We start from the raw sequence: 8070 nt of genomic DNA on the forward strand, positions 1-8070 counted from the left end.
ATCCCTCCGCTAGTCTCCAGTGGAGTCCATATCTTCCTACTAACTTCTCACTCTCATTTAACATTAGAGTGACATAAATGGGGGAAGGGGGAAGGGTGGGAGAGGGTGCCAAGTGAAGGGAACAAAAGCGGAGGCGTATTCAGGGGGGCTATGGGGGCTCAGCCCCCCCTGGACAAGTGAAATTTATGGGTTTCATGGAGTTTTCAGGTCCCAACGGGTGCTGAGCCCCTCCCCCCCCGTGAAGAAAAAAAGTTTTAGCCCCCCTCTGGATAAATTCCTGAATACGCCCCTGAACCCAAGCTGCGAGGGGGAGTGTGGGAAGGGGTAAGGGAAGGGGGGCACAGAAGACACACTGCAACTGTAAGAAGAGAAGAAGAAAGATCAGATTAAATTACAAAGGAAAAGATTGAAAGGAAAAGAGAAGATTTAAAAAGATAGAAGATTGAGGGGAAATTCAGAGAGGGAGGGAAAGATCAATTCAGGAAGGATCAATCAATCCAGAATCCAGGGAATAGAAAAATCAAACTATTTACTTCCGGATCAATCCAAGGAGGGAACGATGAACTATGGGAGAAACAATCAATTAAAGAAGCAGGGATAGATCAATCCGGATTAAGATAGATCAGTTAAGGGAAGCAGGGATAGGTTAATCCAGGGAGCGATAGATCAATTTAGGAAAGGAGGGATAAATCAATTGAGGGAAGCACAAATAGAGCAATCCAGGGAGCGATAGATCAATCTAGGGAAGTAGGCATAGATCAGTTAAGGGAATCAGGGATAGATCAATTCAGGGAGCTATTGATCAATTTAGGGAAGCAGGAACGAGAAATCCAGGGAGCAATAAATCAATTGAGGGAAGCAGGGATAGATCAATCCAGGGATGGATAGATCAATTCAGAGAAGCAGGGATAGATCAATCCAGATTACGATGGATCAATTGAGGTAAGCAGGGGTATATCAATCCAGGGAGGGATAGATCAATTGAGGTTTGTAGGGATAGATCAATTAAGGGGAAGCAGGAATAGATCAATCTAGATTACGAAAGATCAATTGAGGGAAGCCGAGATTGATCAATCCAGGGAGCGATAGATTAATCAAGGGAAGCAGGCAATCCGGCGAGGGATAGATAAATTTAGGGAAGCAGGGATAGATTAATCCGGATTATGATAGATCGATAGATTAATTGAGGGAAGCAGGGATAGATTAATCCGGATTATGATAGATCGATAGATTAATTGAGGGAAGCAGGAATAGATCAATCCAGGAAGCGATATATCAATTGAGGGAAGCATGGTAAGATCAATTCAGATTACAATAGATCAATTGAGGGAAGCAGGGTTAGATCAATCCCGATTACGATTGAGCAATCGATCAGCATACTGATAATTAAACCAAGTCAAGTTTCCTTTTTACAGTTTGTTAGACTTGTTTATCAATAAACTTTGCACCAAACTTTAATCGTCTATTACTTATGTGTTTTTTTTTATCCCGTGTCCGAATTCAATGAATTTGAGCCGCGGCTTGAATCTTACAAAAACCGGTTTCAATTCAGCCCCGGCTTAAATCTTTAAAAATTGAATTAAATTTTAAGTGGAACCAACTATATTTAAGCCGCGGCTCAAATTCTTTAAATTCGGCCTCTGTTGGTTCAAACATTTGCTATTTCAAACTTGATTATTGAAACTAACAGAATACATCTATCTATAAATTTGGCTTGTCTGTCTGTTTGTCTGTCTGTTTGTTTGTATCCAATAAACGTCAAAACGGCTGAACCGATCGGGCCCAAATTTTTTGTGGGACATCACTTGACCACAGGGAAGGTTTATGAATGATAAAAATTAGAAAAAATGTGCTTTAAAGGTTTTTACTTTTGTAAAAAAAATTAAATTCTTTTTTTATAAAAAATCCGCAAAATTTTTTTCTTCTTTGTTTTAAAATGTAAACAAAAAGAACATGTTCACAATTTAAATAGAAGATGGGCGCGAAGCACCCTAAAAGCCTAGTAGTTTGAAATATCTAAGGTCTGCGATATAATTTAGTTGCAAAGGTATCGGGAATAGAAAATCAAAGTTTGTGGCAAAGACTCAATTCCTTTGGTAAATCATATAAAAGTTTAATCTATATCTAGTATTTTCTATGTACAAACACCCAGATATTTAGAATTTACCTTTACTTGCTTTCTCTAAAATATCCTTTCTACCCCCCCCCCTTTCATCCCATTCCCCCTTTTTTACTTTTCCTGTCCCCCCACCCCATAACAGGAAATACAAAGAAAATCCGGATATGAGGGAAGTATTATTTTATATGATATTTGTATTGTTTGGTAACAAAAGTTTTAATCATTTAATTTTAGACTAATTAGTCTTAATTAGTTTTAACTAGTTTTAATTAGATTTAATTAGGTTGAGATTAAACAGATTTTAAACCTTTGTTCGCCAATCCAACCTATTTAATTATAGGGCTTTATATACAAAACCCTCATTTTTATATCCTAATTAATTGCTCCTTCGATAAGAGGACGTAAAATTTGCAAATATTAAACGATTTCTTATCCAAATTTTATATCTTTTGCACAAGATGTCGGTAAAAGAGTAAAATAAATAAGAAAAGGGGGGGGGGCTATTAAATAAAGATTATACGAAATGTTTTTAAAAATGTATTCCAAATGTTTGAAAATCTGAAATAGCAGTATTGTTAAAAAGAAAAGGTTATGATTTCGTCACTTTCTTTGAAACTCAGCTTTCCACCCCCCCCCCCCCCCTCGTGCATAATTTGTAATTCTTAATACATCCTTTCCCAAAGTATCATAATATAAAATGCATTAAATAAATAAATAGTTGTATTGCTTGAGCACTTTAACTAGTTTTTTTTTATTAAATCCTATTTTGATAAAAAGTTTTTCTTGTTCGAAAAAACTGAATGTTTTAATGAGGTTTGCAATCGTAAAACGAAATTATCTGTTTTTGCAATCTTTCGGCCATAAATAGTAATTACAGTGTTATATAATGTTGAACAATTATTTAGAGTCTTTTTAACAATAATACATTATGACGTAACAAAGAAACATTCAGTGATTTTCCTTATAAACTATGCACTGTAAATCTAGAATGTACTGGGAACTATGCACTGTAAAACTAGAATGTACTGGGAACTATGCACTGTATCTAGAATGTACTGGGAACTATGCACTGTAAATCTAGAATGTGGTGGTAACTATGCACTGTATATCTAGAATGTACTGGGATCTATGTACTGTAAATCTAGAATGTGGTGGGAACTATGCACTGTAAATCTAGAATGTACTGGGAACTGTGTAAAGTAAATCTAGAATGTACTTGGAGCTGTGTACAGTAAATCTAGAATGTACTGCAGGAACTGTGTACATTGGATCTAGAATTTACTGGAAACTGTGTACAGTAGATCTAGGGTGTACTGATAACTGTGTACTGTAAATCTAAAATGTACTTATACTGTAAATCTAAAATGTATTTGTACTGAAAATCTAGAATGTACTAGGAACTGTGTACTGTAAATCCAGAATGTACTTTAACTGAATAAACTAAAACTAGAATGTAGTAGAAACACTGCGTACTGTAAATCTAAATTGTTCTTAAAATGTACTGACCGAACTTTGCAGTACAGTAAATCTAAAATGTACTGTGTGCTGAATACCGCAAGTATATCGTATCTCGTAAACTGTGGTGTGAACTGTACATAATAAATTTATTAAAATGTACTATGTTCTGCAAACTCAATGAATACTGTGTACTCCAGGATATCATTGATGACAAGGAAAATCCACGGAAAAAAACAAGTTTATATCTATCATAAAATTATTTAATTGTTAAATACTTTTGCATTTTCTGTAAAAATTGCAATATTCTTTTTATTGTCTGTCTTTCTCTGTATTTATTTAACGTTTATGGCGCTACATAAACTTTTTAAATATATTATTATTTTTTCTTTAAAAAATTGTTTACATTAGACTAGAGCCAACTTAGGATTCTGATAGAACATTAGAGAAACCCATTAGGATAGACTAGGTTATCTTTTCTACTTGTCTTGTTTATATAGAACAAACATTGCATCCGGTATACTTAACCCCTCTCTNCCCATTAGCCCTACAATACAATCACATTAGCAATAGACTAGACAAGATTATATATTAGACTAGACAAGACTAGACTAGACTAGACTAGACTAGACTAAACTAGACTAGACTAGACTAGACTAGACTAGACTAGACTAGACTAGACTAGACTAGACTAGACTAGACTAGACTAGATTAGACTAGATTAGACTAGACTAGACTAGACTAGACTAGACTAGACTAGACTACTAGAATAGACTAGAATAAACTAGACTAGACTAGACTAGATTAGACTAGACTAGACTACTAGAATAGACTAGACTAAACTAGACTAGACTAGACTAGACTAGAATAGAATAGACTAGACTAGAATAGACTAGATTAGACTAAACTACACTAGACTAGACTAGACTAGACTAGACTAGACTAGACTAGACTAGACTAGACTAGACTAGACTAGACTAGACTAGACTAGACTAGATTAGACTAGAATACACTAGACTAGACTAGACTAGACTAAAATAGACTAGACTAGATTAGACTCGAGTAGACTTGACAAGGCTACATATTAGACTAGACTAGACTAGACTAGAATATACCTGACCAGACTAGACTGCTTGACCATGTATAAACTAAACTAGACTAGACTAGCCTAGATTAGACTACAGTAGTAAGACCCATAAATCTGCAGACTAGTAAGAAGTCCATGCAATGAATGCGCTTGAAATTTGGCAATTTTGCAATCTGCGTTAATTAATTAATTTATTAATTAATTACATAGTTTGAATTTTCAGCTATTATTATAACTATATGCTTTTTAACAATATCGAATACAGACAAGGTGGTTCAACTATCGTTTTCCTATTCCAAAGTTTTCTGGGTCTCTCTGTATATTAAACTTAGTAGTCCATACAACCAGAAGTTTCTGGGTCTCTCTGAATATGAAACTTAGTAGTCCATACAAGCAGAAGTTTCTGGGTCCCTCTGAATATGAAACTTAGTAGTCCATACAAGCAGAAGTTTCTGGGTCCCTCTGAATATGAAACTTAGTCCATACAACCAGAAGTTTCTGGGTCCCTCTGTATATGAAACTTAGTAGTCCATACAACCAGAAGTTTCTGGGTCCCTCTGTATGTGAAACTTGGTAGTCCATACAACCAGAAGTTTCTGGGTCCCTCTGTATATGAAAATTAGTAGTCCATACAACAAGAAGTTTCTGGGTCCCTCTGTATATGAAACTTAGTAGTTCATACAACAAGAAGTTTTTGGGTCCCTCTGTATATTAAACTTAGTAGTCCATACAACCAGAAGTTTCTGGGTCCCTCCGTATATGAAACGTAGTAGTTCATACAACAAGAAGTTTCTGGGTCTCTCTGAATACATACAACAAGAAGTTTCTGGGTCCCTCTGTATATGAAACTTAGAAGTTCATACAACAAGAAGTTTCTGGGTCTCTCTGATTATGAAACTTAGTAGTTCATACAACAAGAAGTTTCTGGGTCCCTCTGAATATTAAACTTAGTAGTCCATACAACCAGAAGTTTCTGGGTCCCTCCGTATATTAAACTTAGTAGTCCATTCAACAAGAAGTTTCTGGGTCCCTCTGTATATGAAACTTAGTAGTTCATACAAAAAGAAGTTTCTGGGTCCCTCTGTATATGAAACTTAGTAGTTCATACAACCAGAAGTTTCTGGGTCCCTCTGTATATGAAACGTAGTAGTTCATACAACAAGAAGTTTCTGGGTCCCTCTGTATATGAAACTTAGTAGTTCATATAACAAGAAGTTTCTGGGTCCCTCTGAATATTAAACTTAGTAGTCCATACAACCAGAAGGAAAACCGCTAATTTCTCAGAGTAACCTCAGAGGGAAAATATTGGTCTAAATCTGGTAATTAGTCTAATCAATACAAGTATATAGACGGTTAATGGTAAACGCATCGTTCGCAGCCATTTTTTTTCAAGAGAAGAAAACGGGAACTAACGAAGTGAACTATTCAACGTTATTCAGGACAAAGTTATCACGGGCAGCCGTAGTACATGTGAATTTCCGAGCCGGGTCAACCTTTGTGATCCAAGTTTGTACTGTACCTAGCTCTATGGACAGGACTAGCCTGTGCAACAAGGTTTACGTGTCAGACTTTATGCTTTATATATGTTGAGTTTACTTTTACTAAAGGGGCAGAGGTGCGTGTTATGTATACGGGCAGAGGTGCGTGTTATGTATACAACACATACCTAGCTGGCCTATTCACCATGCTTATTTTTAACCAAAGAAGAATATCAACACATGTGTATTTTTGTTTCCATTTTACATTTCAACTTTTTGTTCTCAATAATTTGCCAAAAAAAAAATTTTTTTTTAAAGATGTGCAAAAAATGCTTGATAATCAAAAATAATAAAAAAAGACCATCCTCACTTGAAATTCAGCTTTAAAATATTTCAATATTTTGTTTCAAAATCTTTTGAATTATATCAGTTTTTAGTTTTTAATTAATTTTTAATAAACATTTCATACAGAATAATGAACTTATTAAAATGTAATAAATTGTATTTAACAATATTCTATAGACCATAGATAATCTATATATACATGATAATGATTAATTTTTACATTAAATAAAATATTAATATAATATATAAAAAATTATAACGGAAAAGGTAAAATCAAAATTTCTGTTTTTAGGGGGGAGGAGGGGGAGGGGGATAGGTAAAGAATATGCAAGGGAACCGGGGGCAATATTAAATTTAAGATATTTGAACTTAAATCTAAGGAGATTATCTAATTCTAATTGAAACAAACACCAAGTAAATTATAGGGGAAGAGTATAGTTAATCTTCATGCAGTAGCAACTAGCTATAGTTAATATTTAGTTAATATCCAGACAGATAAATAATTATATACATCCCCTAGCTGTATCTTCTATAAAAGTTATATGTCCTATATATGTATCCCCTGTATCCTGTATAAAGGTTATATGTTCTATATATGTATCCCCTGTATCTTCTATAAAAGTTATATGTCCTATATATGTATCCCTTGTATCCTGTTTAAAAGTTATATGTCCTATATATGTATCCCCTGTATCCTCTTAAAAAGTTATATGTATAAAATTGATATGTCCTATATATGGCGCCATGACAAACTCCGGAAAGACAAACTCCGGAAAGACAAACTCCGGAAAGACAAACTCCTGACGAGACAAACTCCTGACGAGACAAACTCCTGGCGAGACAAACTCCTGAAAATACAAACTCCAAAATATCAAATTTAATAAAATGTTTCACAATTTATATTTAATCTAGCCGCAGCGCTCGGCCCAGAAAGTGTCATAACTTAAACTAACCCATGGCCGCAGCGCTCGGCCCCCTAGCCTGTCCTAGCCGCAGCGCTCGGCCCAGAAAGTGTCTAAACTAACCTAACCCATGACCGCAACGCTCGGCCCCCTAGCCTGTCCATGCCGCAGCGCTCGGCCCAGAAAGCGTTTTAACCTAACCTAACCCTAAATAATAAAAAATAATAATAATAAATTTGCTGGTTATTCTGATCATTGTAATACTTTGCTGCTTGAAGCATATTCAAATTACTAAAGATTGAGAATTTTTTTAGGATATTTGCAGATATTTCTCCTAAAGTTTATGAATTTTATCATATTTCATTCAGAGAAAAATTTCATAATTTCAGGAGTTTGTCTTTCAGGAGTTTGTACTTTCAGGAGTTTGTCTCGTCAGGAGTTTGTCTTTCCGGAGTTTGTCATAGCACCCTATATATATATCCCCTGTATCCTGTTTAAAAGTTATATGTCCTATATATGTATTCCCTCTATCCTGTTTAAAAGTTATATTTCCTATATATGTATCCCCTGTATCCTGTTTAAAAGTTATATGTCCTATATATGTATCCCCTGTATCCTATATAAAAGTTATATGTCCTATATATGTATCCCCTGTATCCTGTTTAAAAGTTATATGTCCTATAT

The sequence above is a fragment of the Eurytemora carolleeae genome, unplaced genomic scaffold (genome assembly GCF_000591075.1).
Source record: "Eurytemora carolleeae unplaced genomic scaffold, Eaff_2.0 scaffold1358, whole genome shotgun sequence".
Lineage (NCBI taxonomy): Eukaryota > Metazoa > Arthropoda > Copepoda > Calanoida > Temoridae > Eurytemora > Eurytemora carolleeae.